Below are 21,807 nucleotides of genomic sequence, written 5' to 3'. Positions count from 1 at the left end.
TTTACATGGGCAGTCACTTTCTCTCCTTCACTCTCCAAGTTGAGGTCAGCTCTCAGGGCTGCTCACCTAACATTACATCACAGGGACCTTTCTCACCCGCTCCTTAAAGTCACTGTTTTGCACCTTCATCTTTTCTGCTTGTCTCCCACTCCGGATCTGTTTCCCTTGCTAGGACAGTGTTCCCACCTCTGCTTTCCTCCTTTGCCCGTGGCGTAAACTCGGGCAACTGCTCTGCTCTCCGTCCCCACACCTACCTGTGGCTGCCTGAGTCTTTGTATCCTCAGGCGTTCCCCTTGACCTCCACCCCCCCTTTCTCTTCTGGGAAATCAATTCAGTACTCACTGCCCTTCCTCTTCTGCTACAGTTTCTCTCTTTTAATTTACTTTCTGTTAGAACAAAGCCAAAGCTACTCAAACCCCAAATACCTCCACTTGAATCCATCTCCTTTTCTTGGGGTGCCAACCCATACTTCCGTCCTTTAACTGATGAAATTATTGGGGATAGTCTCCCCTTTTCTGCCGTTTAGCTTTCCGTGGTTTCAGTTACAGTCAATCGTGGTCCAAAAATAAGTGAGTACAGTGCAACAAGAAATTGAGAGAGAGAAGACCACATTCACATAACATTTTTCTTTTTACAGCATCTTGCTATAATTGTTCTATTTTATTGTTATTGTTAATCTCTTACTTTGTCTACTTTAATAAATTAAACTTGACCGTAGGTACAGGAAAAACACAGTATATATAGGATATATTATCTGTGGTTTCAGGCATCCCCTGGGGGGTCTTGGAACGTATCCCCCTACAGACAAAGAGGAACTTCTGTATGTGCAGACACATGCTCCCTAATTCATATGAACAGTTCTCATTTCTGAGCTCTATGATCCTTGGACCACCATGGCAGTGATACCACTCGCTCTGTTTCTGTTTTTACCACTAAATTCTAAGCTGCTTGAGGGCAGTTGGCCACATTTTATTCATGTTCACATGCCATCATCATCAAACAGTGCCCGACATGGAAGTTGCTCAATCATGATTTGATGAATGAATATGCTTTAGAATACTTCCATGATTAAAAATATTATTCTCAATATATTAACTGTAATAAAGTACTAAATATCATACTTCCCCACTGTAACATAATTCCATTGGTAAATGTGAGTAGATGTAGGCTCTCTAGGCTAAACCCGTAGTACCCCTTAGAGAAAACGTATGTGAACTGCCTTCCAAATTAAGCCAATGTGTTAAAAGAACCAGAAGCCCTTTGCTGACCTCACAGTGATAGATGTCCAACTGATACACAGACAATTAAAACCCCAGACTCTATCCTTAAAGAATTGTTGCAAAATCAGCTTTTGCCAAGAAGAGGGGGTTCTGCATTTCCCATCTATTGGGATATTTTAAAAAACAACTGTTGCAATGACTATTTAAACTAAACTGAGGATATTTAAAGTTATTTTTATATTTACATAATTCTACGTGCATGAGTGCTCATCAGGTGTCTATTTTTTACAACTTATGTCACATATGTTTTGCACACCATATTTCTGATGACATTCTTTTCATCTTCGATCTGAAGATTTAAATCATACTCAGCTTTGTCACCTGCTTGCTAATGCTTGGAAGATCAACAGAATTCTGTGAAATGGAAGACCATCTGGTTCCACAGGTTACATCTGTCAATTATTTAAAAGGGAGACTTTCATGGAAGAGAAAGAAACTTGGCCCACATATTCCCCTTTGCTCTCATCTTATGCTCCTGCTTTGAGTGCTAAGTATTGAATTTAGCATCGTGTGATGTAAACACAAGCAATCAATATAGTTGCTGTATTTCTACCTGAAAAGAAGTGCTATTATCAGATTTACATTTTTGCTAACGTAGTCAATTATTTTGCAACACCTTGTGGTGAAAACAGGTTGATGTATGACTTACAAAACCATGATAGATTTCTTGTTTAAAATAATAAGTTTTAATAGTGATTAGCTCTAAGTGTACAAATTATATAAGACTAAGTGACAAAAAGTAGAAAGAGTTTAATGTTACTTGATTATAAGTTATTAAACTGAATTTTTCATGGATTTATCTAAAGAAAATACCAAAACACATATTTGAACATAGGCAAATCTTCTATACATATATGAAAAAAATTACGCAGAGAGGAAATTTTGTTTCTTCTTTTTTCCATATCAAAACAGACAGATGTTGTAAACACTGCCATATGAGTTACAATTACTTGTGTCTGTTTTTGACATTAACCCATGATACTTTTTTCCAAAATAAGAAGTAACCATTTCCTAAGAGAACCTGAAGACACACCCAGCAGAGTCTAATACATTATTTAGAATCTGATAAAACATTATTTTCTCTGATTACAAGAAAGTTTTCCTGATATGTTTGGGCTCAAGACCACTTTATTCTGCATTATGGGGAGTGTGCTGAACCTTGCGTTGGGAGATGCATATTTGTGTACTGCTCCCATTTCTGCTACTATATAATTTTGGCAAATTATTTCTCCATTTTGAATCTCATCAAGTATCATGAAGTAGATGATAGTTTATGCCCCTAAAATAAGGGCATTAACTATCATCTAAATTCTCTTCCTTTTCTAGATTACAATAGTGTAAAATAACACAAAGGTGGGTGGGTCTTAGGCAAGATTTTACAGCAACTCGATTAAAATCGATGTTATAGTGAAAAGCATCAGTTTTGTAAAAGATCTTTATGTTTAACAGGATGTTGAGGGCGGTGTTCCTGTTTCCTCAGAATTAGCATCTGAATCAAAACTGGAGCAATAAAAGGCATTTAGTATTCCTATATCCTTAAGAGAGCTAAAAAAGTGGGGCCAGCTACTCCTTAAAGCTCATTCAGAGGCAGCCACAGGCACTACAAACACATCCTTATGGGCAGAGAATTTGAGGGAAGGAGCGAGAGCTGAGTGAGTCTTAGGACTCCTTGAACACTGAACTCATTGGAGTTGGGAGTAGAAAGGAGATGACCAGGGGCTGGGGACCCCAGGGGTGAGGAGATGTTGGTCAAAGGGCACAAAATTTCAGTTAGGAGGACTAAGTTCAAGAGATCTCTTGCATGACATGGTGACTATAGCTAATAAGAATGTGTTGCATTCTTAAAAATTGCCGAGATAATAGATTTTACATCATCTCCCCACAAAAATGATACATATGAGGTAACACATATGTTAATTAGCTCAATTTAGCTATTTCACAGTGTATACATGTTTCAAAACAACATGCTGTATAATAAATATGTATTTAATAGAATTAGATAATATATAATACATATATATGTATATATATAATTTGTCAATTAAAAATAAATAGATACAAAGAAGCTTGCTTAGGAACTCATTTTCCTCTCCTAACTTTAGGGGGAAGAAGAAAGAATATTTTGAACCACACCAGGAGAATTACCCCAGAGAATGAGTTCACTTGCCAAAATGGGAAGCTGGCATCTTTTTGCCCTATGAGAAGGCTGCTGAGCTAACAGGTCTGCTTTGGCATAAATGTCTAGAAGAGCATGTGTCTCCTGGAGTATGGGGACATTTGTATTTCCATAAATTGGCAGCTGCTTCTGGTTAGAGACTTCTAAAAGGTCTGGAATGCTGGAATACTGGTATAGTCCAAAAGAGGAAGATGAAAAGGAGCCATTGAACACTGTGCCTGGGAAGAAGATGGGACATTACCCTCCACATGCCCGGGAGCTTTTGGAAGACATTTAAGAGGATCTTAGTTTCCACAGCTCCACATGAAAGAGCAAGGACTGCCGACATCCACTGTGGGCTCCGAGTGAGGGACTGGCCTATGGGCAGGAGGTGATGGAGACTTACTTGCTTTACTTCGAGCTGGTCCATAGCAGCAGAGGAGACTGGGGTGAGCCTCCCTCCAGAACACATGTAAAGTATGTGACACTGGTTCCCAACCCTGGCTCCACAAAAGTTACCTGTGAACCTTGTAAAATACACCTAAGAAATTCTTACTGAATTGAACTGGGATGAGATTCCACGTATCAGGATTCTGTAAAAGCTCCCCCGATGACCCAAGATGAAGTCCGGGTTGAAGACCAGTTATCTGCAGGAAATGTGTCCTGTGATTTGGAACCACATTTGCATTTGTCAAGCAAGACACTGCGGCCACACAGTGGAGATCTGCATCCGTATGAACCAAGATTTCGCTCTGCTTCATGGTAAGACATGACGTGGCTAACCCTGGCCATCTGTGCTGCTAATGTCCTGATCTTGCTTGAGATTTTGACTACACATATAAGGAACCAGCTATATATGGATAGGCTGTTTGCAGAAAGGTCTCTTGAGACTATCTGAGCTGACTTGCTTATCTTGCAGAAAAATATACTGAGGCCCAGAAATTATTTAAATAAAGTCCTCAAATATGGTAATTTTAGAAAAAGGACAACAGAAACCTATATCTGCCCACTACTCCCACTACTAGCACCAACATTTTGACTTTTATAGTTATTTATGAAATAAGGTGTGTGCCTTTTGTGGAAACAAATAGAGCGCATCCTACAAGGCTGTCAGGGAGCTGGGAGGCAAGGAGCTTGGATTTTTATCATTTCTTTGTAGTTGCCTCTGGGACTCTGGGTAAATGCATGCCTTACTCGGTATAAAATAGGCACAATAATAGCATGGTAACACCTGTAATCATTTGTCCCACGTATTTAAGCACCTGAAGGTAAAACAACACCATCATCAGAAACAATTCGGTGGGTAGAGTCATTCGGAAAGAGGATTTTTATCTGCTTTTGAAAAGGTCTTAAGGAGAAAAAGACAAAGCTTTGAAGGCATTAGTAATTTAAGTATTGGGATGATGTCCAGGGACTTTTTGCTGTGACTCACATCCTGGGTAGGAAAAGGTGATAAAAGTTGTAGGAATGTCATCCAAGTGCCTGACTGATTGGATCGTAGGGAAGAAAGAAGTGGCTGTTGGAGAAAAAGTGCAGTAGAAACAATGAAGGAAACAGGATAAAAACTGTGAATATTGTTCAGCTTTAAAGTGTGTTATGATTTAAATAGTACAGCTGGTTTGGAGATCTTTGGGTGAAAAAAGATGTGAAATGACAGCGTGTCAGAGTGGGGTCTGGGTATGGTACTAAATGGAGGCTGTAATGTCAGTGGCTGAGAGAGGTGAACGGCACACACCTGCTCCAAATATGACACCAGAGAAGCGTTGGGGTGGTTTCTGGTGTGTTTTTGGGCTGATGTGTTGAGGTGTGGGTGGCTGGGACAGAAAGGTGCATGGAGAAAGAACATCATCTGGGCAGATTTATGGGGAAAAAGTGTACCAGGAAGCCAGCTTCCTGAAGGCCGGTCGCAACACCTGGCTTAGAGCAATTGGGAAACAGCAGGAGGAAGCAATGGGCGTCATATTTCAGTTTTCATGGCAGAAGGACTAAAATAAAGATTCAGAGCAGTGGTGTTCTGGGTTTAGAGAAAATAAACACAGAGTAATTTGGAGAAGGGAAAGAAATGTTAACTTTCGGACCCAGAAACAATGATCTACTTTAGTGTATCAATTTACCTGTTTGGTGTTTTCAATTTATTTTAAATTAATTAATGGAAGTCATCGTAAATCATCAGACAACTAATATACTTTCATCTTACACTGTGAACCATTATATCCAGCTGCAGATGGGTGTTGGAGATTAAGAGACAGGATATGTGATCTGTGCAGAGGGGCTCCACAGCCGCCTGTTGGATGGCCCATTAGGTCCAACTAATTTTTTTTTTTTTTTTTTTGGTGAGTTTCTTCATTCTCTAGTTATTGGTCCACATAGAGAAAGTATTAACCCTAATGACATTTTAATTAAAGATTTATTTTCCCTTTAATCCTGTGGGGCTCCTTTTGGTGCCAAAATCCTAACTTCTGTCTCCACCACCTTGTGTATAGTGAGCTGACTGTAATATGCATTATTTTTGATACAAGAATGTTTTGTAACATGTTTGTTTCTTCTCCAAATGCTACAAACTAATTTTAACATCATGGAATATTGGCTTCTGAAATAGCAGTTCTCTCTTTGAACTAATGCTAATGCAGTTTTTGAATTTCATGGTACTACAATCCTTCACAAGGCTTTTCTTTACTATAAATAAAATATTCTAAACAAGAGCCAAATATTTTACTAGACAAATTCTATTACCAAAAAAAGACACAAAGCTCTGGTATGAATGCATTAGTTAAATATATATATGAAATAGATGGACTTGGCTAAGAATGCACAAATTCAAACAAAAGGTGGATTCTGATTACAAAATAACTTTTGTGTGTGTGTGTGGAAGAGAAAGCAATGTAAAAAGCATGAGTCACATTTTAAATTCTAATACTCCTTAGTACTGGCTTCCTTTTCAGTCTCACGATAAACTTGTCTATGATTCTTTCTTCCTTTAGTAACTAGAGACAAAAGTACTTCAGCAGTGGAGTTGACAAAGATTCTGATTACTGTATCCCATGTGTCTGTGCTGTGCACATGTTGTGTGTCACTGTTACTGTGGAACGTCAGTGTTGATCTTTATAGAACATATTTCGGGGTAACACTGAGAGCAATATGCATGCGATTTCTGATGCAGAATGGGTGAACACAGAAAAATGCACACAGGAATTATGATGACTTAGGTTTAGATGTTACTTAGATATAAAATGTATGATAGAATGTTGGTAGATCCAAAATATGTTCAGCCAAAAAATGTTGTAAATTTTGCCATGACACAGTGTCCTTAAAGCCTTATCTTCATAACTGGGCACGAATAAATTTAAGAACCCTTTGTTCTGAGCAAATAATCACCATTCGTTAAAATACTATTCTTGATCAAAGATCACATGTTTTCATTATACATTAATCTATTCATGTTCTTGGGATAAGGCTTCTTAATGCAATTATGGAAGCAATGTAGTAATATTTAAATAATTATTTGATTTGCTTATTTCTAATGTTTGTAGGTACATAGTAGGTGTACGTATTTATGGGTTACATGAGTTTTATTTTTAAAAAAAATTTTGGATCCATAGAAGCTGTATATATTTATAGGGTACATGAGATATTTTGATACAGTCATGCAATGCATAATAGTCACAACAGGGTAAATGGGGTATCCATCACCTCAAGCATTTATCCTTTGTGCTAAAAACAATCCAATTATAGTCTTAATTATTTTAAAATGTATAATGAGATTATTTTTTACTATAAAAATAATTTCATACATTTAAAATAATTAAATTATTTTAATGAAATATAAAAATAATAAAATTATTTTTTACTAGCACTTGTTGTGTTAGCAAATATTAGGTCTTATTTGTCTATTTTTTTGGTACCCATTACTACCACCTCCACCTTTCTGACAACCCTTCCCAGACTCTGGTAACCATCCCTCTACTTTCTGTCTCCAAGAGTTTAATTGTTTTGATTTTTAGATCTTATAAATACGTGAGAATATGCGACGTTTGTCTCTCTGTGCCTGGCTTGTTTCACTTAACATAACGACCTCCAGTTCCATCTGTGTTGTTGCAAATGGTAGGATCTCATTTATTTTTATGGCTGAATAGTAATCCATGGTTTATAAAAGTGCTACATTTTCTTTATCCATTCGTCTGTTGATGGACATTTAGGTTTCTTCTAAATCTGGCTATTGTGAATAGTGCTGCAATAAATGTGGGAGTGTAGACATCTCTTCAACATACTGATTTTGTTTCTTTTGAGTATATACCTAGGAGAGGGATCGCTGGATCATATGCTAGCTCTATTTTTGTTCTTCTTGAGAAACCTCCAAACTGTTCTCCATAGTGGTTGTAATAATTTACATTCCCAACAAAAGTGTACCAGGGTTTCCTTTTCTCCATTTCTCCACATCCTCTTCAGCATTTGTTATTGCCCGACTTTTGGATAAAAGCCATTTTAACTGGGGTGAGATGATATCTCATTGTAGTTTTGATTTATATTTCTCTGATGATCAATGACATTGAGCACCTTTTCCTACACCTGTTGGCCGTTTGTATGTCTTCTTTTGAGAAGTGTCTATTCAGATTTTTGCTCATTTTTAAATCATATTCAATTTTTTCCCATAGAGCTGTTTGAGCTTCTTATATATTCTGGTTATTAATCCCTTGTCAGATGGATAGCTTGCACATATTTTCATCTATTCTGTGGGTTGTCTCTTCACTTTGTAGACTTTTTCATTTGCTGGGCAGAAACCGTTTAACTTGATGTCATCCCATTTGTCCTTTTTGCTTTGGTTGCTTGTGCCTGTAGGGTATTGCTCAAGAAGCCTTCACCCACGCTAACGTCCTCAGAGTTTCCCCAATGTTTTTTTAAAGAATAATTTCAAAAATAATCAGGAGCATTGGAGAACTTCAAGAAATTTGAATAATGTATAATAAGGTTTACTGCCAGTTATATATTTGTAACTTAGGAAGGAAATATTCATAAATGAGAACTCTAAGGATGTTAATTATATAGAGTTCCATAGTTAGCAAAATGTATGTTGGTTACTAATATGCAAGTCTCTTAATTTTAAGTTCAATGGTTTCTGTAATAGAGCTATAACAGATCTATGGCATTCAAAATTATTTTTAAAATGTAAAAAATTTCAATCTTCTCATTTTATGTATATGTAAAAGTAATATTTCTGTAGGGCTTTAAACATACATCAGAATCCTTTCATAAACATGACTTCATTTTTATCTTTACAACAATTTTGTGGGTTGAGTGTTTTATTATTATCAACATAAAAATAAGCAAACCAAGGCCCAGTGACTTGCCCAGCTCATGCAGCCTTTTCTGGGAAGTCTGCTACCAGAAGATAATTACACAATAAAGCTGAGTTGCACAAACATTCGCCTTTTTGTATCATAATAGCTAATGTTTTATCATCCTGCATTGTTTCAAAGCGCTGTGCAATTGATTCTAAATTTAGTTTCCTAGTTGGGCTAAATGCCATAAGTCTATTTTTTAAATCTATAAATTATTTTTCAATTTCAAAATGAAACTCTTTGATTTCACATAATTGTCCAAGGCCATTGCCATTTCGGCAGAGACAGGTGGCATAAAAGGGAGCAGAACTCTTCGATGTTCCCGTAATGGCCATCAATTAACCTTTTAAAACTAAACATTATCTTTAAAAAAATAAAAACAACCCCCGTATTTAAGTATTTTCTAATACACACGGGAAAAAGCAATCTTCCAAAGGAAAGTAGCCAGAACCCAGTATGACTCTGAACTATTGTACATGCTCCTGTGTGTGCTGGCTTTCTACCATTTGAAAATGATTGTTATCTACTCATGAGATTCCCAACCAAATTCTACAGAGTGATGGGAGCATTGGAAAGAGCCACCTGCTCCTGTAATGGTGATAAGTTCCTGCAGAGAGCAGCATTTGGGGAAGCCAAATTGTTTGTGTTTCTTCCATTCCAGTCACCCTGGTTAGGTCTCTGCCAGCATGCCATTCTTTATCGTACCCCTTCCTTACTTCTATGACTTCCAGTAGAAAAATGGCAACAGACATTGGAATAATGCACCACTAGATGCATTTTTCTTTTCAATTCTTCTTGAAAACAAACGTGCTGTAACTAGGAGAGAAAGAAAGGGACAAATTAGGAGTTTGTTCAATAAAAACATTCCTCAGGGTGGGATCGTCTGATGATTTGTACCAGAATTCTCCCAGGGTAGGCCAGGAATCTACTCTTAACAAGGTCACCTTGTTTACATCAAAGTTATTTCATCATCAGTGGTATAGAACAGTGTTCCAAACATTTTAAAAGAATTGTATGTTCTGGCCGAGCATGGGGTCTCAGGCCTGTAATCCCAGCACTTCAGGAGGCTGAGGCAGGTGGATCACAAGGTCAGGAGGTCGAGACCATCTTGGACAACATGGTCAAACCCCGTCTTTACTAAAATATAAAAAATTAGCTGGGCGTGGTGGCACGTGCCTGTAGTCCCAGCTACTTGGGAGGCTGAGGCAGGGGAATTGCTTGAACCCAGGAGGCAGAGATTGCAGTGAGCTGAGATTGCATCACTGCACTCCAGCCTGGTGACAGAGCAAGACTCCGTCTCAAAAAAATAAAAAATAAAAAATAAAAATCATATGTTCCTTTTGATTATAAATTTAAGAATATTTACAAGTTATACGCATATAGGACGATAATGTTAGTGAACCATAAATGACACTTGTAGACATTTAACATAAAGATTTAACAAAATTTTGTAAGCATTGCCAAAAAAAAATCATAGATATCTGTCTTCATGCTCTATGTGCTTATTTTTAATAATCACAGCACAGGCTCTGTGTGATAAATGTGATGATTCCTACAATCATAATAATAACTCACAGCATAATATACACTTAGGGCCCTATTATTGTTTATAATCTTGGGCATAAATCCATGTTTCTATTAGTGACAGTGTTGGGTTGATTCTGTAGCAGATCTGATGAAGACCAGATTGCCACTTAGTTTAATGTGGAGCTGATGAAGTTTCTCATTAACTGTAGTGGATCAAGTTCTGTCCCTTTTGTGTCATAACATCTCTAATAACCAATCCAAACAGTGCTCAAATTTTGGAATGGATACCATACTGGTGGGAGCAGATTCTGGTCTGTGAGCTGCCCTCGTCCCTCCTGGTGGAGGATCTATCAGCCCTGCCTGGGCTTCCACTTTTAGCCTTACCTTTTATGGTTTCTTTCCAGGAATCTTTTAGTCTTACCTTTTATGGTTTCTTTTCAGTATTCTTTTAGTCTTACCTTTTATAATTCCTTTTCAGGAATTTTCTATAACTAGTAATTGCTTTGTAGGGATCGATTTGACTGAAATTAAATTGCACAATCTTTTAAATCCTCTTACACGGATGCACCTAAACTGTAAACTTTAAGGAAACAGACAAGTGCAGCAACAGAGCCAGTGAACAGCCCCTTGCCATGGGCACTCACATGCTTCCCTTGGAACATTCTGCACCAGGAAAGGTCTGAACCCAGTTGACACATGAACCAAGTGGATGTGGCCCAGTCAAACTGTGCTTCATGTAGTAGTGAAGCTTCCTGGTACCTTACGCTTCAGATGAAATGAGTAGAGGCTTAATATTTCCTCCCTGTATCCCAGTGGGTCACCCTAAGAGTTTTTCTCTGAACCGTATAAATCACCTGCACACTTTGGAGATCATCATGCCTAGGAGATAAAGAAATTGAATCAGTCACATCGATTTTGCTGTTTAAATAATTTTTACTCTATATGTAATGTTGTCCTTTTGGGGTACATATAGTATTTTGTTGCATTCCTAAAATGTGTAATGATCTGGTTGCACATGCCTGTAGTCCCAGCTCCTTGGAGGCTGAGGCAGGAGAAACGCTTGAATCTGGGAGGCAGAGGTTGCAGTGAGCCAAGATCCAAGATGGCACCACTGCACTCCAGCCTGGGCGACAGAGTTAGACTCCATCTCAAAAAAAAAAAAAAAAAATTGTGTAGGGATCAAATAGGGTAGTTGGAGTATCCATCCCCCTCAAACATTTATTATTTCTTTGTCTTGAGAACATTCCAAATTTTTCTCCCAGTTATTTTGAAATTTACAGAGGCGGGGTTTCATTGGCAAAGAAAGAAAATTAAGATTTAGTGGGAATATCTGAGAGAGTTAGAGAAACAATAATAGAAACCACATCCAACGTGGGCAAAGAAACGTTGGATATTTTCTTTCTTCCACTCTTCAACTATCAGAAATTCAGTATCTTTTCTTTACGTGGCCTGGAGGCATAAACTGACATGCATTTAAATTAAAAATCCCCAACATACTTATCAAGCATCTTAAAACAGTGGTGCTGCATTGGTATTTATTTTTAAGTTCCAATGTGTCTAAAATATTGTATGAACTGTACATTAAGTAGGAAATTACTAATTTTAAAAGAGCAGGCAGATGTTTTATTAGAGCTACAAATAAACAGCTATAAACTTTTTTTGACTGTGCTTCAAATGCTATTATCTAGATTCCTAACCAGTGAACAGATTCTAAAACATAATATCCCCATGAGAGGAATGCAGGAAGTTGTACTTAATCTTCTTTGTGTTTTTAAAGGCAGCAAGAATAGTAAAAAGGAATATCAATGATTAAGATGAAATAACTGACTATCTGACTATTTATAAAGAATTTACTGTGAATATATTGATAATTCAGCAGGCAAGAATATATACTTTCTTTGTAGATGATAATTTATAAAGTACAGACCAATATTTTGGGGAGATAAATTGTTTTAATGATGTAAATTGTGCAATATATATGCAAGCCTTTCTGTGCTCAAATTGGATGTTTAAATAGGTAACACATTTATCAACTTGTGATACATCTAAATTCCCATTATAAAATATATTTCCCGTTTCTATTCATGGCAATTTTCATGCTAATTAGTATTTTTTGCATTTCTACAATATGCATAAATTAGCATAAACGTCTGGCTATATGTCTAGAGTATATGTGAAAACGTTTTAAAAGCTAAGAATAATCTTCAGAGTTTAGTGTTGAAGTAAGAAGGGCTGTTAAATATTTGTAAAAATCTCATTTCTATAATGCAGTTTTTATATAAAGTTTATTCAATGGATTTTTGACTGCACTTTTTTTGCAGATTAATAAATGATGTTTATTAAAATATTATAAAAATATAACACTGGAAGACCTCTACCATTTTGATCCTCTGTAAAACTGTATGCTGAACATTTCTATGTAATTTGAGTCCCCTTGTGTAAATATAGATTTATATAAAAAATCCAGACCTTCGTGTTTCCTTAATTCTATAAAAAATATAAGTGTCTGGATTTTCATATTAGTGAAAAATGTTCAAGAACAATTGATTGACACAACTGCCTAGAAATACAGAGCATGGTGTCTAGGAGGCATCTTGGCGCTGTTCAGACACGTATTCCCCATTCTTCCTGGGTGTCTGGTTTTCAAAGCAGTCTCATTACACTGAAGAACTCACCTTCAACACAGGGGGTACTGCTTTTTCCTTAGACAAACGCCCAAGAGATACCTAGAATGTGGCAAAGATAAGAACACAAATTAGAAGCGCAGACAGGTATGTCCGCTGCTATGGAATTTGTTAGTGTGCTGTGGGATTTTCCTATTCTCCATTCCCCTTGTGTGTTTTAGGGAAAATCTTGATCAGTTTACCTGGTTCCTGCTGTGATTTGAGTAGGCCTTGGATTAGGATCCAAATTACAGCCATGCCATCTGCTGTTCCTGAGCTGTTTTTAAGAGTAAACACTTTTATTAGTCTAATATATTCATTATTTACAAGTATTGCTAAAAAGTTGTGAGCTATCATCAATATTCATTTGTACATTTTATGGGATTACATACTTTATGTTTTTAATTTATTTACATGTATGTATCTTTACATTATATTTTATATTCATTTACACATTTTGTATAAATATTCGCTTTCTTTCCTTAGCTCTTTGAAGTGTATACTTGTAATGGGTTATGTAGAGAGAGCTTCCAATATTTTCTCAGCCCTAAGGGTAAATATCAGGGTCAGGGAAGGAAAGTGATATATTATTAGCATGTGATACAATGTTAGGTATATTCTGTATATCACATCTTTATGTCTTACACTAACCCTCTGAAGTAGGTACATTTATCTTCATTTTGACAAATAAGGAGATAGGGATATTAAGTAGCAGACCTAGTAGAAGCAAGCTCCCAAAGCCAGTGATTGGCAACGCTGGTGTCTCAGCTGAGTTTATTTTACTTCAAGGCCTGAGGCCTTTTTATTATACAAAGTTATCCCCTTTAACATATCTGCTTAGGAGGTATTTGACTCATTTTAAAGAGAATTTAAGTGCATCCCAGTCATTTTTTAGAAGGTTGTTACTTGTTACTCTATTATTTCTGACACCTAAATTTCTAAGTTTTGAATCTGAACTAAGAGATGTTGACTACACATTATAAGCATGAATCATGGTTAATTTTTAAGTTGTTGTTCCTTGTGGTGGTTGTTGTAGGAGTGTGTGTGTGTGTGTGTGTGTGTGTGTGTGTGTGTGTATGTATTTGTTTGAATGCTCAAAGCATTTGAAAAGCATGTTTGAATTTATTCTATGAAACAAATCATATTAGTTATCCATTTCTAATGGGATAAATGATTCCAAAACCTGACCCAAAACCACCACCATTTTGTTGCCCACAGTTCTTAGTTGACAACTTGGTCTGGGCTCAAGAGGATCTATTTCTTGCTCCCTGCAGAGTGGTCCAGGCTCACTGTGGTCAGTTAGGGTCTAAAGGAGGTGTAGCTGCTTCTGGAGGGTGTCACTGATAGTTGGGTCCTAACGTTGACATCTGAAATGGCTGAGACTGATGGAATGTCTCCCCCAAGAGGCCTGTTTTTCTACTTGGTGTATCATCTTCGTGGAACCCAGCCTGGACTTGTTCACACAATGACAGATAGCATTAACGGAGGGGGAAATTATAAACTGGAAGACCTTTTGTGGCCAATGCTTGTCAGTCACACAGTATCACTCATGCTACCTTCTGCTTGTCACAGGGCCAGCCCACAGTCAAGGGATGGGGAAATAGACCTCATTTTCTCACAAAAGGAGATGCAAAGAGCTCGTCATTTGTAACTCACCATGAATATAGAACACAATGATTGTAATGAATATTATAATACCCAAACATCCCGAAAGATTCGAAATGTTCTTAGTTTGAAATAAAAATGAGTCCTATATTTTCCCCATCCAAAGACAATATATACATTTTTACTATTTATAACATTTATCTGTTCAGGTAACCTCTTCTAATATAAACATTCAGTTAGAGAAATTATCTGATATTCAGTGCTTAGCTGGAGTCAGAAATGATCAAATTTGACATTGACTGTTGAAAGGAGTACACTTTATTTCCTCTCCATGTATAAATAAGGAGATTGACATATCAGCTGGAGTCATGGCACCTTTTTCTGTTTATCTGGCTACCTGATAAGTAAGAAGAGGTTTATTGAGAAGGCATATTATTTATTTATACTGATACACAATGCATGAAACCTAGCTAGGCTTATTTTTGCTTAAATCAGGTAAAGAAATAATGTCTGATTCTGGATACAATTCCAGTGTGAACCACAGATGCTATCAAGCAGATTATTACTATATAGTCAGCACCTAATGCAATATTTGAAGTCTGCAGCTGAGAAACTAGAAAAAATGACATTGAGAAACCAATATTCTTTTGGAGAAGCAGCCAATCAAAAGCAAAATATTGAATTAGACGACAAAATGCTTCATGTGCTGTTTTTATATGTTTTTTTTAAAGAAAAATCACCCAGTTACTCTAAAAAAAGTATTTATTTTTTATTTTAAGGTACTAGTATGGTATGCTATGGTATATTTCTTACTTTTTAGAAATGTAAATTTGTGGCCACTGGAAAACATAAAATAAATCAGCCTTTCTAGTAAGTTGAGAGGGAAAACAGGATAATACATCATTTTGAGATGGCAGCAAGCTTTGGTGAAATGAACATAGCACAGGGAATTAGGAGAAGTAAAATTCCAACCAAGGTCCATTAAATTACTTATTTCTCTAACCTTGTTTTCCATGTATGTAAAATTTATGTTGTGTAATGATTGAGGGAGAGACTTCTGGCTATCAAGGGATAAAGTGGTAGGTTAATTTTCTTTACACAAAGAAGAACAAAAACATATACAATTGTCAAATGCAACAATTTCAGAGTTCTGTAAATTGACTAAAAACAGACAACAAATTGATCATCTTTCTTCTTAAAAAATTATACATGGTAGAGATTTGAGTAAGAAGAGCAGTAGTCTCTTGCCTTTCTGCCTGAAATTGTTTCCCCCTTCTCCACAAATCAGTAAGTGAAAAAAGTTTTACCAGCATAAGTTCAGCCAGAAAAGCAGCAGCTTTTCAGGCAAAGGGAGCTGACTCGATTTGGAGCAAGGCAATAAACTTTGTGGTATTGTTAACTGTTGAAAACAAGCAGGGAAAACCCACCACTTTGCTAGCCCGAGATTGTAGTATCTGTTGGGGTAAATGATACACTACCCAAAAATAGAATGTGGAAGATTCTGGACATGAGAGAGCCATGGAAGGGCCAATTAGGCTCTTTGTACATCACAAGCTAATGTGCTTGACAGGCGAGGGCCAGGTGAAAAATAAAAGCCAAGGGAGACTTGAAAAATGATTGAACCTTGAATCCACTCTATGCCCTCCACACAGATTGGTAAGGGGGTAATCCTTACAGTTAGAAGTGTTTGAGCACAGTGTGTGCCAAAATCATTGGTTGAGCTATAAATTATGATATATAGAAGCAGTCACTAGGAAGCTAAGGTAAAAAAAATAAAGATTGAAAAACATTGAGTCCTCAGTAGCCACATAGTCAACGGAGCAAGAGAGATGGATTCCACAGAGGAAAAAAAGAAGAGGGGGAAAAAAACCCACAAATCTCAGGAAAATAAAGATAAATATTGAGTATTGTGTATTAAGTAAAATGTTTAGCTTTCAAAAAAAAATCTGAGATGTGCTGAAAATCAGGCAAACATTTATTAGTACAACCATGTACAAATTAAAAGAAACTATGATTAAATGTTAAATAAAATATAAAAAGTAAATATGAAATCAATAAATGTGAACTCTCAACAGAAAAGTAGAAACTATAAAAAAGAAATAAATAGAAGCTCTAGAGTTGAAAAATACAATTGAAGTTAAAAAATCACAAGGGAGCCTCAACAGCAAACTTGGGATGATAGAACAAAATACTTTCCCTTGAAGATAGATCATTGGAAAGAGTCCAATCTGAAGAACAGAGGAAAAAAGATTAAAGACAAATAAACACTCAGAGACCTATAGGACACCATTTTGTGTGTCAACATGCATATAATAGGAGTTTCATAATGACACAAGTAAAAGTGCGTAAAGGTATTAGATGAAGGAAGATACAGGATGAAAGGAAATAATAACGCTAGATAGTATCTCAGATACACAGAAAGTAATGAAGATCACCATTGAAAAGTATGTGTTTAAATAGAAAATATTATGTGTGTGTATGAACCCTAAGGTTTTATGGATTCTGTATTTGTGTATTCACGTACTCACTGAAATTTATTTACAACTCCAGAATCAATACTCAGGGCTTTTGCAGTCATTCAGAGGCATACACAGAGCAGTAAAAAGTCAAAGTCACTCAATGTACACAGTCTTTGCTGGAGTTCAGGCCAAGGCAATGCTCTGCTTTATTTCACTATACTACCATAAACAAGTATCTTTTTTATGGTCTATTGAGTACCATATTTTTGTCCTTTTTTGGTGATTTTGTTGCTGACAATGGCCCTCAAGCATAGTGATGAAGTACTGTCTAGCATTCCTAAGTATAAGAAGGCTGTAGTATGCCTTACAGAGAAAATACGTATATTACATCAGCTTCATTCATGTATGAGTTATAGTGTCATTGGCTATAAGTTCAATGTTAATGAACCGACAATATACAGTATATTAAATAAGGTGTGTTTAAACAGAAACACACATAAACAAGATTAAATATTGATTGGTTGACTAAAGTTTGTCGGGACCAGAGTGTCAAAGAAACATAATCATAATTTTCCCTAGAAGCGACAGTTCAGTATTCACTAACTGATTGTTTGCAGTGACATTATAGAACACAACTATCATGTATGGGGAGAACTGAAAATACATGTATAGATGTGTATATGGGTTTGTGAATGTGTAATTTCTCCTTTATTTTTTTAATTAAAACTTTTTTTTTTCCACACCTGTAATCCTAGCACTTTGGGAGATTGAGGCAGGCAGATCACCTGAGGTCGGGAGTTTGAGACCAACCTGACCAACATGGAGAAACCCCGTCTCTACTAAAAAATGTAAAATTAGCTGGGCATGGTGGTGCATGCCTGTAATCGCAGCTCCTCAGTGGGCTGAGGCAGGAGAATCACTTGAACCCGGGAGGCAGAGTTGTGGTGAGTCGAGATCGTGCCACTGCATTCTAGCCTGGGCAACAAGGGCAAAACTCCATCTCAAAAAATAAAATAAAAAGAAAACAAAATAAAATACATAAATAAATAAAATGAAAAATAAATTTAAAAGCAATAACATTAAGAGTATTTGCTGGTTTATAACAATTATTTATATGATATAAATGATGATAATTGGACACAGGAAAGGGTAGAAAATAAAACCATATGGGAGCAAACCTGCTACATTTTACCAAAATAAAGTAATTATCTGAAATAGATTATAATAATCTAAGATATATATGATAACCCCTTGAACAACCATTAAGAAAATGAAACAAAAAGTAGCTTAAACTTTACTGTAACCGTAACCGACCTAGCACTTTAAATTAGTATCACAAAATATACCTTTAAGACCAGAAATCTTACTAGGATAAAATAATCATTTCATAATTAGAAAAGCTTAAACAGGAAGTAGATGTACTTTTTAAAATTTGTACTTTTCTTTACTCTTCCCACTAAGTATAACTAAAATCCCTGAACATCATCTGTAAAACAAACATGAGACAATTGCAAAAGGTGAGGAAGAGAAGGCAGGCTGGCAGGAGATCTTGAGAAACAGCACAAGGTGAGTTCCTTGACTTTTCTTTTGCCTTTTTTATGCCAAGTTGGGGCTGAAGCAGCTGGCAACCTTGAGATGTCAGTGAGCGTGGTGAAAATAAGTTAATTGATTTTTAAAAGCCTCTTCAAAGCCAGAAAAATTCTCTTCTGTCAATAAAAGAATCTGGAAAGAGACGTCCTAACACAACAGAAAACGTTATACAGTAACTGCTCGAATCCAGTCAAACATCACAGCCCCAGAAGTCAAGACTTTCTGGGACTGTAACAAAGCACGCCAACCCCACCAGGGTGGTGCAGAGAGTGTGGCTAGGGGCCAGGCCTCTCCTTCCATTGTGGCACTGGAGGCCATAGGGGAGCACCCACATGGCACTGCCACCCTTCCCAGCAGTGGAAGTGTCAGGTGAGGCCTAGAGGGAAACGGAAAATCCCATCCCCACCCAGCAGTAACAAGGAGTCTCCCCCACCCCACCCAACCTGGGAGTCAACAGAGACAGAGTGAGAAACCTGGAAACCATGAGATGATGTATCCTCTTCCCCTACTGCGGTGGTCTCAGAGGAAGTCAGCTACTGCCAAAGTTTAAGTAAGATGCAGTCTCATCGCATAGCACCAAGGTCCAGAAACATCATGTGACAATATTCAATCTCTATTCATGATAGAAACTCTCAATGACAATAAAAATAGAGAGGAACATTCTCAAGTAATAAAAACCATCTGCCCCAAAATTATAGCTAACGTTATTCATATTGGTGAAAGGCTGAATGGTCTCACCCTGTGGTTGGGAACAGAGAAAGATACCCACATTTCTATTCAAAAATTTTATTGGAGTTTTTAGTCTGTGCAAGAAAAAGAAACAAACAGAATAGTGACTGTAAAGAAAGACGTAAAACTGCCTATATTTGCAGATGGTATGGCCTTGTATGTAGAAATTTCTAAGGAACGCACACATACAAAACTTCTCACATTAACAGAATCTTTTGCAAAGTCTCAGGATATAAGATCAGTATTCAAAAATGAATTGCATTTATGATATCAACAAATGATCTGAAAATTAAGAAAATAATTTTACTCACAATAGCATGAAATAGTTTCTTAGTAATAAATTGAATAAAAGAAGTATAAGTTGTCTTCCTGGAGTGTGCCTTTCACTTCCCTCATGGCAGCTCACCAGAACAGGTCTTCCTTAAGAGCACTTTGTACCTACCACGGGCAGCTTGTTTTAGTAGCAACAGCATGGACTTCTGGGCTAATTACTTCACTTCTCCAAGCCTCACTGTTGTAATCTTCAAAAATCAGCATTATAAAACTCGTTCAATTGGGCTGTGGTAGAATTTAACATTTTAGATTTTTCCTCTTTTCTCGTCTCATTCCTTTCTTTTACCTTTCTTTCCTCCTTACCATCTCTCCTTCTCTTCCTTCTTTTTTTTTTTTTGAGATGGAGTCTCGCTTTGTCACCCAGGCTGGAGTGCAGTGGCCAGATCTCAGCTCACTGCAACCTCTGCCTCCCGGGTTCAGGCCATTCTCCTGCCTCAGCCTCCCAAGTAGCTGGGAATACAGGCGCCGCCACCTCGCCCGGCTAATTTTTTTTTTTTTTTTTTTTTTTATATTCTTAGTAGAGATGGGGTTTCACCGTGTTAGCCAGGATGGTCTCGATCTCCTGACCTCGTGATCCGCCCATCTCGGCCTCCCAGAGTGCTGGGATTACAGGCGTGAGCTACCGCACCCAGCCCTCTTCCTTCTTTTTGCAAATATTTTTAAAGTATTGACTCTGTCCTGGATGGTGCTCTGAGGCTTGAGGTTTATCAGAACAAGACTAACGAGGTCTCTGACCTCATGGAGTTTACTATGCATTTAATATATCTGGCACAGGGCTGGAAACACGTGTTTCTCTTTGCAGTTCTCCTCCCCTTCTGTCTGCCCTGTGATACTCATCAGAATGTAGCCGCCCAAGTTTTACTAGCATATAAACAAATACTAGAAAGAGACTCATCAAATAGTTAAGAGTATTTGCTTTGAGGGGTGGAATTGGAGGTCAAAGAAGCAAGGGGATTTACTGTTTTTATTTGTAAACTAATTGTTTGACTTTGTCAAAATGTGTATATGCCTTTCTAATTAAAATATAATCAATGCAATGAAACAGTGGTGGTAAACAAAAAGCCAAACGTATTTTATCAGTAAATCTCTTTCCCTCATGCCTTTTCCCTCACCAATTGTGCCTTTCTGTTTAGGAATGGTAATAGGTTGGAATAGTCTTTTGAGCTTGAGAATACGTTTGTATTTTAGCACACGCACTGTCCTTCTCTGCCTCTGTCTGTTTCTCTCTCTGTCTTCCTGTTTCTCTGTGTCTGCCTTTCTCTGTCTCTCTGTTCTCTCTCTCTCCCTCTCTCAGCATCCCTTTCTGCTTCTCTGTGTCTCTTTCTATCTCACACACTCTTTTTCTGCCCCCTCCCATCCCACATTCCATACACTGCATCATACCTGGGTTTACCTTCCACTGGTCTCTCCTGCTTTAGCCCCTGTGCATATTCTTGAAAGTTCCCTTGAGTTCAGTGTGGGATCTGCGGGAAAGGAGAGATGAAGTGAGGGGCTTGAACTCATTTGTTCAGCAGGGAAAAGGGGGATTTTCTCTCACTTGCATTCATTTTCTGTCTTCTTTCATTGTCCAAGTGATAAACAGATAACGGAGAACTCTGATGATGATGTAACTCGAGTAAAATAGGCCAGACAACTGCACCTGCTTCTTTTTTAAGTCTTAAGCCAGAGAGGCAAATGAGTACCTACATTTCACAAGTGCTCTAGCCAAGGTATCTGAGATAGCAGATTATGCCTGGCTCCAGTGTTAGGAGTTAAGCAAGCACTGACTCAGCAGGTCCGCTCAGCAGTGGACACCCCCAGGAACCTCTAGCCGTGTTGGGCAGTTGGTGGAGGATTTGTGATCCTAGACAAACACCTTTACATCCTTAAAATAGATTTTTTTAATTCCCTTATTATATCTACTTCTTGATAAATCTCTTCCCAAGGTCTTGTGTCCTGGTTGCTAGACAAGCAATTACTTGTTATAATTGTTAATAAAGTAATGAATATTGATGTAACCTGAAAATCTTAACTAAGAGACTGTTCAAAAACTAAATTTATGTTATTGAATCAGATCAATATTTTCAGAAACAAATATCTATAGAATCAGAATGTTTCAAATATTCTTAGAAAGATAATTTTCAACTAAAA

At 37.2% G+C, this 21,807-nt stretch overlaps 1 long non-coding RNA gene across 2 annotated transcripts in view; it reads right to left on the bottom strand.

Annotated features, from left to right (window-relative positions):
• Nucleotides 1-7,522: 7,522 nt before the first annotated feature.
• Nucleotides 7,523-21,807, bottom strand: part of LOC106994574 (uncharacterized) — a 273,272-nt gene continuing 258,987 nt past the window's right edge. The window contains exons 2-6 of one of the 2 annotated variants that reach the window (XR_013408137.1): nucleotides 21,061-21,140; nucleotides 19,787-19,902; nucleotides 13,165-13,238; nucleotides 12,974-13,024; nucleotides 7,523-11,445 (exon numbers count right to left, since the gene is read on the bottom strand). This is a non-coding gene — a long non-coding RNA (uncharacterized LOC106994574). The remainder of the gene's footprint in view (nucleotides 11,446-12,973; nucleotides 13,025-13,164; nucleotides 13,239-19,786; nucleotides 19,903-21,060; nucleotides 21,141-21,807) is intronic. The other variant, XR_001441182.3, reaches the window with a different exon arrangement.

This window comes from Macaca mulatta, chromosome 18 (genome assembly GCF_049350105.2).
Source record: "Macaca mulatta isolate MMU2019108-1 chromosome 18, T2T-MMU8v2.0, whole genome shotgun sequence".
Taxonomy (NCBI): Eukaryota; Metazoa; Chordata; class Mammalia; order Primates; family Cercopithecidae; genus Macaca; species Macaca mulatta.
This window is presented reverse-complemented; position numbering and strand designations above follow the sequence as displayed.